The sequence below is a fragment of the Scylla paramamosain genome, chromosome 2, assembly GCF_035594125.1.
Source record: "Scylla paramamosain isolate STU-SP2022 chromosome 2, ASM3559412v1, whole genome shotgun sequence".
Lineage (NCBI taxonomy): Eukaryota > Metazoa > Arthropoda > Malacostraca > Decapoda > Portunidae > Scylla > Scylla paramamosain.
In genome coordinates this window covers 16005001-16019264 of record NC_087152.1, presented here as the reverse complement: position 1 = coordinate 16019264, position 14264 = coordinate 16005001, and the positions used below count along the sequence as shown (strand labels likewise).

The 14264-nt window shown below is 36.7% G+C and overlaps 2 long non-coding RNA genes across 2 annotated transcripts; one reads left to right on the top strand and one right to left on the bottom strand.

Annotated features, from left to right (window-relative positions):
- The first annotated feature begins 74 nt into the window (after positions 1–74).
- LOC135110974 (uncharacterized) lies at positions 75–9154 on the top strand. The gene is made up of 3 exons (XR_010273513.1): positions 75–1039; positions 1199–6200; positions 8201–9154. It is a non-coding gene; the product is annotated as an uncharacterized LOC135110974 (long non-coding RNA).
- A 995-nt stretch (positions 9155–10149) lies between these two features.
- LOC135106570 (uncharacterized) lies at positions 10150–12162 on the bottom strand. The gene is made up of 3 exons (XR_010271368.1): positions 12005–12162; positions 10830–10925; positions 10150–10439 (listed from the first exon to the last, which is right to left on the bottom strand). It is a non-coding gene; the product is annotated as an uncharacterized LOC135106570 (long non-coding RNA).
- Between the last annotated feature and the right edge of the window lie 2102 nt (positions 12163–14264).

The window sequence follows — 14264 nt, the reverse complement described above, 5'->3', positions numbered from 1 at the left end:
AGTACCTAGTTGATTTTGGCAAAATGCCTTGTGTTCTTAATTAAGGAATATACAGCCAGGTCATCTTGCTAATGGAACTGCACAATAAAGTCCCAGCATTAAAATTTGCATCCACTGCACTTTGCCATTGTGACACTAAGTACCTTTGCAGTTAGCCAGCTGGCTGCCAAAGCTACATGTGGTGATTTGCTGAAATTAATTGATGTGCTACTCAGAAGTAAATGACATTTAACGACATTCTAATGCATCAATAAAGGGACAGCTCTCAACTGCTGAACAAAAGAGGTACAAGAAAACATGCACCATTCCATACTGGAAACCAACATAATAACATATGCATTACACTTTATCCCTCCAAGAGAGCATGGACTTAGAATTTGTGATGCAGCACAAGATGGATCATGTCACTGTAATGTAACCATGTGTGACCCCAAATCAAAACTCCCACACTCATGCTGTACAGTGAGTATTTATCACCATATCTGCATAATTTAGCTGCTCCATAAGGAGTTGCTATTGGTAAGATTATCCAAAGACAGTGATTTATACTGGGAAAAACACTTCGCAGGTGCCTTTCAATGCACCTCACCTGGATGCATCAGACAGGACATATGATACCACAGGTGGATCTGCTCCTCTAGCTGTGTTCTAGACATTTCAGTCACTGGACTTGGGATAGGACACATGTACAAGCTGGGACTGAAAAACACCCCTCAATGCCCCTGGTGCCCCACACAGCTAGACACTTCAGAACACTTGCTGCTACACTGTCCTTGCCACCACTCCTACTGCACTGCTCTCCTCCATTCACTAACATCTCTCCAGCTCCACAGATCAACAGTAGCAGACCTCCTGGGTGGTTCCCAAGATCCTGACCTGGCCTTCAAGACACTCAAGCAAACTAAAGACTTCCTCCAGAAGACAAGACCAGAATCTAACCAGATAACCTATATTTGCTACCAGCACCCTAGGGGTACTAGATGCTGTAACACCACAGCCTGCATGACCTTGTCAAATCCTTAACATGAACAAGAGCCAGGTAGGTTACATTCTGTTCCACACCTTACTATCCCTATATAAAACACACATCCACAATAATAAAACTACAGTTCTACATCACCAACCATTCTGAAAACTATTGACACAGCAATGCAAATATCACTGCACCTTCTACTCGTCTACAAGTATTGCTTTGCAGGCTGGATCTAATCTCGCACATCTCTTGAATAATGAAGATACTTGCAGATGGCCACAGCATACAACAAACTTATCTCTGCCCCAACACCATCCAGTACATTACCCCTTCACACACGTTGTATAGCAACACAAAATTTTTTGCCCCCTCGCCTTCATTCCATACATTCCTTTTTAACCAGAGACCTCATTGGTTTTGGTAGAGTTCATCTCTCCCTATCTTTTATATTCTAAAAAAAATAAATAAATAAATACTCGCATTGTGGTTCTTCAAACACTTAAACACTTTATTATGCTTGGCATGTATACATATATCATTACATACAATTTTTAATAGGTCAAACAGCCCTTTACAAGCAGGAGCCTTATGGGCAATAGCAAGTAGAAATTTTAATTTTGGAAATAACATATTTTATAAAATAGTAGAAGAGGTAATACAAGCTAATAGGAACTATTATTATTAATATAAATCAAACTAATGATACAGCACAATGATGGTAACTCTAGTAATGTAATATAATAATACTATAATATCTATGATAATAGTGTAGAAATGTATCAGTATTTATTATCTGTAGATTGCAATGTGTCTCTTAAATTTGTCTTTAAAAGACAATAGGCTGGGTGAGTGTTTGGTATGACATCGGTATGTTATTCTATGTTTTAGGTCCAAGATACATTAATGAATGTTTGTATAATGTTAAATTGGGTCTGGGTATATTTAGTGAGTACTGGTTCCTGGTTAGGTAATTGTGCACAGGTTGTGTATTGTAGTTACTAGAATTTATTCTTTGGTACATGTAAGATGAAATACTGAGTTTTGATAAGCCAGCAAGGTTTAAGATATTTAATTGTTTAAATAGTGGGGGTGTATGTTCACTGTAATCACTGTTGGTTATTATTCTGATAATTCTTTTATGTAGAACATTAAGCCTGTACAGATGACAAGAGTAAGTTTGGGACCAAATAGGATTACAGTAGTTGAGATGAGGATATATGTGGGCATAATACAAACATTTAAGAACATTATTTGTTTAGTTGAGTGTCATTGAAGAAGAGGGGATAGTTGTCTGGAAGGTTGTGTCGAGTTGATAGATTGAGAAATTGAATTTTTGAGGCATTTAACAATACCAAGTTTGCCCTACCCCAATCAGAAATTCCAGAAAGATTAGAAGTCAGGTGTTCTGTGGCCTCCCTGTGTGAAATGTTTACTTCCTGAAGGGCTGGATGTCTATGAATAGACGTGCAAAAGTGCATCAGCATAGGAATGGATAGGACGAGAAGTTTGGTTTAAGAGGTCATTGATGAATAATAAGAAGAGAGTGGATGACAGGACAGAACCCTGAGGAACACCACTGTTAATAGATTTAGGAGAAGAACAGTGACCGTCTACCACAGCAGCAATGGAACAGTCAGAAAGGAAACTTGAGATGAAGTTACAGAGAGAAGGATAGAAGCCGTAGGAGGGTAGTTTGGAAATCAAAGCTTTGTGCCAGACTCTATCAAAAGCTTTTGATATATCCAAGGCAACAGCAAAAGTGTCACCAAAATGTCTAAAAGAGGATGACCAAGACTCAGTAAGGAAAGCCAGAAGATCACCAGTAGAGCAGCCTTGACGAAACCCATACTGGCGATCAGATAGAAGGTTGTGAAGTGTTAGATGTTAAAGAATCTTCCTGTTGAGGATAGATTAAAAACTTTAGATAGGCAGGAAATTAAAGCAATAGGATGGTAGTTTGAGAGATTAGAACGGTCATCCTTTTTAGGAACAAACAGGCTGAATGTAGGCAAACTTCCAGCAAGAAGGAAAGGTAGATGTTGACAGACAGCTAAAAGAGTTTGACTAAACAAGGTGCAAGCATGGAGGCACAGTTTCGGAGAACAATAGGAACTACCCCATCAGGTCCATCAGCCTTCCAAGGGTTTAGGCCAGCGAGGGCATGGAAAACATCATTGTGAAGAATTTTAATAGGTAGAATGAAATACCTAGTCAGAGGGTGGACGAAAGGGAGGAACAACCCCAGAATCATCCAAGGTAGTTTTTAGCAAAGATTTGAGCGAAGAGTTCAGCTTTAAAAATAGATGTGATAGCAGTGGTGCCATCTGGTTGAAATAAAGGAGGGAAAGAAGAAGAAGCAAAGTTATTGGAGATATCTTTGGCTAGATGCCAGAAGTCATGAGGGGAGTTTGATCTTGGAAGATTTTGACACTTTCTATTAATGAAGGAGTTTTTGGCTGGTTGGAGAACAGACTTTGCATGGTTCCAGGCAGAAATATAAAGTGCATGAGATTCTTGTGATGGAAGGCTTAAGTACCTTTTATGGGCCACCTCTTTTATCATGTATAGCACGAGAACAAGCTGTGTTAAACCAAGGTCTGGGAGGTTTAGGTTGAGAAAAAGAGTGAGGAATGTTTCTCCATGCCAGACACTATCACCTCTGTTATGCGCTTGGCACACAAAGACGGGTCTCTGACACAGAACCAGTAGTCATTCCAAGGAAAATCAGCAAAATATTTCCTCAGGTCCCCCCAACTGGCAGAGGGAAAACGCCAGAGGCACCTTCGCTTAGGGGGCTCCTGAGGAGGGATTGGAATGATAGGACAATATACAGATATGAGATTGTGATCGAAGGACCCCAATGGAGAAGAGATGATGACAACATAAGTAGAAGGACTAGAGGTCAGGAAAAGGTGAAGAATGTTGGACAGTCAGGAATACAAGTAGGGTGTTGCACCAATTGCTCTAGGTCGTGGAGGATAGCAAAGTTGAAGGCTAGTTCACCAGGATAGTCAGTAAAGGGAGAGGAAAGCCAAAGCTGGTGGTGAACATTGAAGTCTCCAAAAATGGAGATCTCAGCAAAAGGGAAGTGAGTCAGAATGTGCTCCACTTTGGAATTTAAGTAGTCAAAGAATTTCTTATAGTCAGAGGAGTTAGGTGAGAGGTATACTGGGTCTCCTCACAGACTTCAAGTCTGTTGGCTCCTCATCACATCCCATCTGCAATTTCCTGGTGTCAATTGTGAGTAGATAAACTCATACTAACTAAGGCCTAGTAAACAGATATTTTTCCATAACAAACTCTGCCACTGGTAGGCAATTTTTTCCCATAATCACATATTTTTTTACACTTGATTCTTAAAGGACAGATTAACCTTCTATTTTCTTGTTATGTTCGTGTAGATAGCATTTTACAGTGCTTTAAATGTTAATAAAAGATCAAGATACTGTAGCCTTTCATGAGGCAGTACAATTTCCAGAACATTGTTTTGTTTTGTTAACCTGCAGTACTGTATCTTAGTTATCTCTGAGGTAATGAAATAATCATATAATATCTTTTATAATAATATTTTCTCAATAAAGCTCAAAAAGAAAGTCAATAACATGAGGAAATTAATTAGCCTAACTGTGATAACATCTGCTGACTGGAGAATTTTGAGTTTTCATAATGAATGAACAGTAATTTTATATAGATATTAAATGACAATACTTACCATTTTTATGGTATAATAATTGATGTTGAATTAAATGATGATAGCATTGTCACTAGGGTTTGATGTGTTTCTCAGGGTCTCTCATACACCATAAACATTTTCCCAGTAGTTTAAATGTGCCATGTAGTGTGTTTTCAGATTGCACATGACCATTCATTCATTGCCAGAATACCCTAGTTAGGATATGTTTTAAAGCTCCTCAGAGGCAGCTTTAGACATTTATCTCCCATAAAATGTGATTATGGATAAAACTGGAGAAGTTAAGATATTAATTTTTGCAGATGTGAATCCAGATTTGGATTATTTTTACCTTCAGGAAATGAAGAAAATACAAGAAAATATTTATAAATATAATAATCAAAATACACACACACATGCACACAGGAGTGTGCAGGGCCCTGATGGAGTATCTAATTGTGTGCTGAAGGAATTCAGAGATCAACTTGCCCACAAGGTTTACAAACTAATCATATTTCATTAAGGGAAGGAGCGGTGCCCAAAGATTGGAAAAAAGCAGATATAGTCCCCATATATAAGAATGGAAGCAAAGAAAAAACATCTAATTATAGACTGGTGTCATTAACAAGTGTAGTGGCAGAAATGTGGAAAAGAATAGTGAAGCAAAGATTGAGTGAATATCTGCAAAAGAGAGAGATATTAACAGACAGACAATTTGGATTTAGAAAAAGAAGGTTGTGTACAACAAATTTAATATGTTTCTACTCCAGAGTCATAGATAAAGTACAAGAAAGAAGGGGATGGACAGATTGTGTTTATTTGGACTTAAGGAGTGTTCAGTAAAGTTACCCACAAGAGACTGCTGTGGAAATTAGAAATACTTGGTGAGAGGTTCATTCCTACATTGGATCAGTGACTTTCTGAGAGGAAGGGAAATGAGAACAGTGGTCAAAGATAGGAAGTTCATCATGGAGAGAGGTAATTAGTGGTGTCCCACAGGGTTTGGTTTTAGCACCAGTTATGTTTGCTATCTATATGAACGATATGATGGAAGGGATGAATAGCAACATGAGTCTATTTGCTGATGATGCAAAATTGATGAGAAAAGTGGAAAGGATAGAGGACTGTGATGCCCTACAGGAAGATCTGAATGTGATTTGGGATTGGAGTGGCACTTGAAAAATGTAGTTTAACATAAAAAAATGTGGAGTGTTGAAGTTTGGGCATAGTTGTGTAAGGTCATTCTTTAGTTATAAATTGGGTAGTGAGGAAATAAAAGTAGAGTGAAGAGAAAGACCTTGCAATTACTGTCACTGATAAGCTGTCCCCAGAGGTATATGTAAGAAGAAAGACAGGGGAAACATGTAATCTGGTGAGAAACATGAGAGCAGCATTCAACTATCTGGATGAAGAGGGTTGGCTGTGGCTCTCTGCTTTGGTTGTGGGTCAACTTCCAACTTGCATTACCTGAAAGCTGTTGTTGTTGCTGCTGTACACTGTGTTACTGCCTCAGTGAGATGGTTGACCTGTCCCTGCTGCAGATCACTCTCTGCTATGGTATGTACTCTGTTATAGTTACTGCTTATAAGTGTGTTCCGAAATGCTTAGCTCTCATCACGACTTTTCAAAGGCCACAAAAATGATTGGCATGGTTCTCAAGAGTGTTTCTCCTGTTAATAATGTAGATATCTTGTTAATCTGTCACAAGAAGCACAAAAGCAACCTTAAAAATATGTATAAATTTAAATTGAGCCTTTTTAAATGTAGTGGTGGTGTGGCACTGAAGCATTTCAGATTATGGTCCATAGTGTGAGTGGGTGTGTGTGTATGTAGTTGTATTTACCTGTTTTTGACTTACAGGAAAGAAGCTATGTTCATGCTCTTCTTTTTACAAATCTTCTTGTATCACATCATGAATACTTCTTGTATGGACCACTCATCCAGATTATTCTTGGCTTGTATCCTTCCTTGGGTATAGCTGTGCTTCTTGATGTCTCTCTTACAAGTGGTCCCCTTCAGCCTTTGTCCTTGCTCTCTCATTTCCATTTTGTTCTGCACACTCAAATTACTTCACTTAAATATCCTTTCTCCTTTCTCATTTCTGAGGTTGGGAGTTGCAGGCTAGATAATCTCATGTCATCAGACAGGTCTCTCAGATTAGGTATAATTTTGGTGTCTGCTTCCCCTACTCTTGCCAGTTTCCTTTTACATCTTTTCTTTATTATTATATTATAGATGATCATATCATTGCTGCATATTAAAGCCATGGGTATATAATTTTGCATTTTTTCTTTTCTTTATCAGATAAGTAAATACCACTTGTATGTTCCTTAATAGCTTGAGAGTTTCAATTTTTTCTTTTTTTCTCTGATAATAATCTGTTTGAAAATATCTCTCAAATACTTTTCCTTAGTAATCTTACTGATAATTCATTTTCCAGTCTTTTATCATGCATAAATTTCCTGCTTTTGTTGAACCTTATCCTTTTTGCAAAACCTAAAATTAAATTTTATATGATACCTATAATTCCATTCCTATGTCCTATAGTTCCTCTTGTAGTATTCCACAGTCCTCATAATTTTTCACATTCTTCAGTAGTCTTGCATCATCAGTAAACAAGCTCCACTGTATCATTTACATTATATATAAGTATAATAGTAGAGGGATCCCTCATGATAGGAGTCAAACCCTCACAGCAGGGCATCAGTGCCACCAGGTCACATGGAGAATTAGAAGGTGAGGCACCAGGGTTTCTGGTGCTTTATCCTCAATATCTGTAGTATACAACTTGTCACCTACCCTGTGCTGTGTCATAGCCACCCCTATCAAGATGAGATTGGACCTCTGTGTGGCACTGATGCCCTGCTGTGGTGGTACCACTCCAACCAGTAGGCATCACTATTTGCCTTTATATAACACACACACACACACACACACACTCAGTCCAACCCAAAGATTGGTCATTATGAGCTCAGCTCCTTCCATAGGAGGATGGCTGGCTGTCTTGAGAGAGACCAGCAGCAGACTGTACAGTGAATACACATACACATGTTCTAGAATAGATCCCTTTGAAATTCAGATAATTTAATGCTGTGCACCATGCACAAAGGAAAAATCTGTCCTCACTTATCTCATTTATTTACATAAGTCTTCCATTCATTTAGGAGACCATCCTTCACCTCTTCAGAGTTTTCCAGGTCACTTAATAAAATGATGTATTTGTTCAGTTTTGGTTTGTGAGTTTTTTTTAGTTTGATTATCTGTTTAGAATTTGTCAATTTGGGATTTATTCTATCCTATGAAAAATGTACTTGAATTCAGTTATTAAATTATGTTGTAAAGTAATGTTGAACATAATGAATTAATTTACTGAAAAAAATTATATCTGGTATATTCAAATATAAAAAATACTGATCCATTATATTCAAATATGAAAAATACTGAATGTATAAAAATCTTGGATAAGTTTGTTTGTGTAAATGACTTAATTACTCCACCCTACATTGGTGCTGATTTGTCCCTCAGTGCCACATTACTTACCACCTGCTTTCCTACAGTGAGAATCCTGAGAATCCTGCAATTTCAAAACTTCAGCAGCATGGATGAAAATTTGTCCTAGAATATCTAGACTACAGCATTATGGATGAAGATTGATTCTGAAGAAAGATTGAAGAAGACTGGTTCTGAAGATGGACTGTAGAGAATTTGTAGACTTCAGCAGTATGATGAGGATTTTGGGAGACTTTTTGGCAAGAACTTTTATTAGAAAACAAAGGGGTTGTGGGATTGGTAAACAAACAAAGGGTTGGTGGGGAAAAGATTGATGATCTAAGAAAGATATGAGAATATGATATCTAAGAAAGATAATCAATATGATTATTAGATATAAGAAAGATGAAAAAAAAAATATGAGAAAAAAAGTGAAAGATTTATGATAGATATAATAGATATTAGATCTATAATAGATTAGATCATGAAAAAAAAATATGAAAAAAAAAATGATTATTAGATATGAGAAAAAAGGTGAAAGATCTATCTATGATAGATATAATAGTTATTAGATCTATCATGAAAAAAAAATCATTATGAAAAAAAGTGATATGATTATTAGATAAGATGAGAAAAAAGGTGAGAATCTATTAGATAAGATGAGAAAAAAGGTGAGAATCTATTAGATAAGATGAGAAAAAAGGTGAGAATCTATTAGATAAGATGAGAAAAAAGGTGAGAAAAAAGTGAAAGATCTATGATAGATATAATAGATATTAGATCTAACATGGGAATTTGAAAAGATATAATAGATATTAGATCTAACATGGGAATTTGAAAAAAAAGTGAGATTATTATAGATGATCTAATAGATCTTAGATCATTATAGATCTTAGTCTCTAGATCTTAGAAATAATCTAAGATATTAGATGAGAAAATAAAAAAAAGTGAAAGATCCTCAGAACAAATAGATATTAGATCTCTAAGATATTAGATGAGAAGATAAAAAAGTGAAAGATCCTCAGAACAAATAGATATTAGATCTAACAGATGTAGATTATTATAGATCTTAGAAACTAAGATATTAGATGAGAAAATAAAAAATATTAGATAAAATAAAAAAAAGTGAACATTTTATTAGAGAAAATAGTGAAAGATCCTCAGAACAAATAGATATTAGATCTAACAGATGTAGATTATTATAGATCGTAGATTATTATAGATCTTAGTTTCTAAGATATTAGATGAGAAGATAAAAAAGTGAAAGATCCTCAGAACAAATAGATATTAGATCTAACAGATGTAGATTATTATAGATCTTAGTTTCTAAGATATTAGATGAGAAAATAAAAAATATTAGGTAAAATAAAAAAAAGTGAACATTTTATTAGAGAAAATAGTGAAAGATCCTCAGAACAAATAGATATTTCAGAACAAATAGATATTAGATCTAACAGATGTAGATTATTATAGATCTTAGTTTCTAAGATATTAGATGAGAAAATAAAAAAAAGTGAACATTTTATTAGAGAAAATAGAGAAAATAAAAAAAAGTGAAAGATCCTCAGAACAAATAGATATTAGATCTAATAGTAAGAAAAATGAGAAAAAAAATTAAGGATCAATTAAGAAAGATCAGAAAATACAAATCTCTTCTCATGAGAAATCATCCTCTTCTCATGAGAAATCATCTCTTCTCATGAGAAATCATAACATGTTGATGTTACATGACATAAATGTCGTCTAGTGGTGTTCAAGCCAGTGTTGCAAGCCAAGCATGAGTGAGGTTCAGGTGTTCATTCAAGCCAATGTTACAAACCAAGCACAAGAACAGGCACATAAGCCAAAGAGCCATATCCCACAGCATACAAGTCCAAGTCTGAGCCCCAGCCCTCCAATCCCAGTTTTCCTGACCCTTTTGCTTTTTACTATATAAAAACCTTTTCTGTTTACCAAGCCAGAGAAGACATGATGGATTAACAATACTAGGAAGACTCTCCGGAGAAAAACTACACACTTTATTGGCATAAAATTTTTATTAAAAAAAAAAAAAAACAAATTTAAGTTGTGGAGTCTAGGACTTTGAACATTGAAGCTTATGTACCAGCATCACAGCTAGCTAACATCAAGTCTAACACACTCATTCATAGGATGACAAAGGATAGGACAGACAGCATTCATAGGCAGGATGATAAACCCTTGCAATGGGTGGCTCTTTTTCATGGCACCCATTTCCTGATGCAAGATGGTGGTGTTGATATGACAGGCTGGCAAGGCACTCTGTCCAGAATCCAGTAATTGCAGCACCTGTTAGAAGTAATAAATGTAGGGAGTCATACAAATTTTCTACCAGCTACACCATTACACACCAAGAAAACTATGAAACATGAATTGAGAAGACTTAAGTTTCAACTAATTAGGAAAGCAATCTTGATCCTGATACAATGATGTGCTCTTAAGACCTTTTATGTAATGATATATGTAATGATATATGGCAAAGACAATATGAAACCTTGTGTGATAAGGCAGAAAATGAAATTGATAAAATACACTACCTACATCAGACCCTTTTTTTTTGACCTCTGATCGCCTCTTAAGTTCATTTAAATATCAATCTGTTATACCCAGAGAGTGAAATCCTTCCTGTGTGTTGTTGTCAATTAAGTTTAATCGACCTCCCATCACAAAAATATTTACCAAAATTATGAAAAATGAAGGCCGAGATCACGCCACTGCTGGATCACTGGGCTGGCACGTGAAGGACTAGCGTAGTTGTTGCTAGTCATCCTTGATCTGATGGAAAAAAAAAAAAGTATGCATTATATAGTGGCCAGCCGACATCCAGGAGGGAAAGGTAACATTTTGTGCACCATAAAAAAAAAAAAAAATGACCACTTGTGCAAACTCGTCTGCGTTTTTTTTTTTTTTTTTTTTTTTTTTTTTTTTATAGGTCCATCACGCATCTGCCAGTTGTACACTGACATTATCCTAACAAGCAACAGGCATCTAGCGTCCCTAATCCTGACAATCCCCTTTCCCAGCCCTCGCCATTTTCATGCGTTACACCCTTCGCCCCTACCCTCGCGCTCACCTCTACGGAACAAAGGCAGTAATGTAAGTTTACATTTGATTTGCTATTTGAAAGAAACTACTTCGTCGAGAAAGTTAGATTACAAGCCCAAATCTAACAAGACCAGAATAATTTTAAACAACGGCACTTCACACCAGTTAACAAATCCAAATCTTGAGTACAATAATAATAGTTTATTATGAAATCCTTAAGTTCCTACAAATAAATTTGGGAAGAATGCAAAACGAAGTGATATTAAGTTCACAGTATTACTATAGACAAGTAATCTAAATAAGGGATTTGATCTTACATAACGGGTGTTCAACGAGTCTGAAGATATCGCCGAGAACGCGCACTTGTGCCGAAATAACGAACATCCTTTATGACAAGGGGTCAATTATTTAACGAGAGTTCAGCAAGCCTAATGTCCAGAAAACTTAGCAAACAGATCTACGTAATCGCAACGCCAGGAACGTTTTATTTGATTGAAAGATTTTCAGTCATTTTCAAACGTAACTTTTACATCAGAGATCCCTATGCAAAATAGAAAAACTACAAAGATCAAGCACGAGATACGGCTGTGCATAAGTGTTTATGCCAAACTAAACTTACCCCATTCGCGGTCATCTCAACCTCCACTGAAAACACCGTTCTTCCATCCAGGCCACGAGACACCTCCCACCCTCAACCTTCCTATCGCCTGCCTTCCTGTCATTGATCGAGTTCACCACCATTCCGTCACACAGCAAACCTCAATTGAAACCACAGTCTAAATATGCAAAAAACACACAAAACACCTCACCTCACATTTCACTCCCACGACATTCCAAGATGACACGTCTTCCTCGTGTGCAGTCTTTCGGGAAAATGCATAAATATCTTGCCTCCCTTCCCGACTTTGCCTCTCCCCCTCCTCCTCTTCTTCCTACCAGTTTCGTGCCCTTCGGCTTCATGAAACGATCCTTTGTAATTATTCGCTGCAAGCATTGTTCCATAAGTACTGCTTCTCGTGTTACAAGGTTACGACAGATAATGCCCTTTCTATCTGTAATATTAAGCTAATGTAAGCATAACGTCTGAAGTAGCTCATAAAAAAGTATTCCAGAGAGAGAGAGAGAGAGAGAGAGAGAGAGAGAGAGAGAGAGAGAGAGAGAGAGAGAGAGAGAATGGCACTAGTTAACATACAATATACTATTACATTCCGTCGCTAATTAAGTCTTAAACCACGAGGCTTCAGTGTCAGTTATAACGTTCACGTGAAATGATCAAGAATATCGTTAGTCGTGTACTAAATTGCTACTACAGGAAAGGCTGTGCGTGACCTGCCTTGCTTATTAACTGCTGCAGAGACTTAATGGATGAGCTCCCTCAAATGGTACTGGAAGAGGCGGCTGCGGTGGTGGTGGTTGTCTTGAATCCTCATAATGGTAGAGGACAAGGAGGTGTTGGTGTTTCGTTCATGACTGACACACAAAACGGTTTCTGATTCATCCTTTGCACAGACAAGAATACCTTTGTTTTATTCTATTCTATTCATTTTACGTGTCGGGTGTAGAACATAAGAACATAAGAAATAAAGGAAGCTGCAAGAAGCGACCAGGCTTATACGTGGCAGTCCCTGTATGAAATATACCTACCTATTTCCATCTATTATCCTCATCCATAAACCCGTCTAATCTTCTCTTAAAGCTCCGTAATGTTCTAGCACTAACAACATGATTACTGAGTCCGTTCCACTCATCTACCACTCTATTTGAGAACCAATTTCTTCCTATCTCCTTCCTAAACCTAAATTTTTCAAGCTTGTTCTATTTCTTGTTCTATCCTGGTTGCTGATCCTAAGAATTTTGCTTATATCCCCATTGTTATAACCCTTATACCACTTAGACTTCTATCAGGTCCCCTCTTAACCTACGTCTCTCTAAAGAATGTAAATTTAACAGCTTCAATCTCGCCTCGTAAGGAATACTCCACATCCCCTGTATCCTTTTAGTCATTCTCTTCTGTACTGATTCTAATAGACCTATATCTTTCCTGTAATGTGGGGACCAGAACTGCACAGCATAGTCTATCTAGATGAGGTCTGACCAGCACCAAATATAACTTTAATATTACTTCCGACCTTCTACTTTTAGTACTTTTTTTTTTTTCGGCTTAAGGCAACAAGCTATAAAAGTTAAAAAATAAAAAGTGTTGGGTAGTTTTGATTCATCAGTGTTTCGATACTCCTCCTTATGGTGCTTGTTTGCTAAGACTTAAGTGGGCCATCGGATCTTGTTTCCTGGTACGTTATAAGGATTCCCGTTAGTGCGAGTATATATATTTTTCCCGGTATACATTCTAATAAATAAATAAACAATAAATAAAATAAAGAAACAAAATTAGAAGAAAAAAAAAAGGTAAAAAACTATATAAAACAGAAAACGTAATAAAATAGAACATGATTAATTATAAATAGGTATTTCACAGTTAGTGATTTTTTTTCAATGATTATCGTGTAAAAATACTGAACGTTCATCCTCAAGACTCAACAAGGAAGGAGAATGAAGTCAATAAACAAATTAAATAATCCAAAGGCAAAGAGCATATCAATCAATTAGCACCTCACATTAAGAAGTAAAGAGCTTGTTATCCGTTTGATTTCCCTCCTTATTACACAACTACACAGCCCATCGTTAAGGGAATTGGAAGACGTAAAGACGCGATTGCTTGTAAGTGCTTGTTAGGCCCGGCACCTGACAGCTTGTTTGATGCCAGGTTACATTTTCCCTTTTTTCTTTTTTTAATTCGTTGTGGAATATTTTACATTTTCCTCTAGGTTTCTTACTACTACTACTACTACTACTACTACTACTACTACTACTACTGCTACTGCTGCTGCTGCTGATGATGATGATGCTGGTGCTGGTGCTGCTGCTGCTACTACTGCTGCTGCTGCTGCTACTACTACTACTACTACTACTACTACTACTACTACTACTACTACTACTACTACTACTACTACTACTACTACTACTACATTTAACAGCACTCGAAACAATCATGAATATGAACATAAGGGA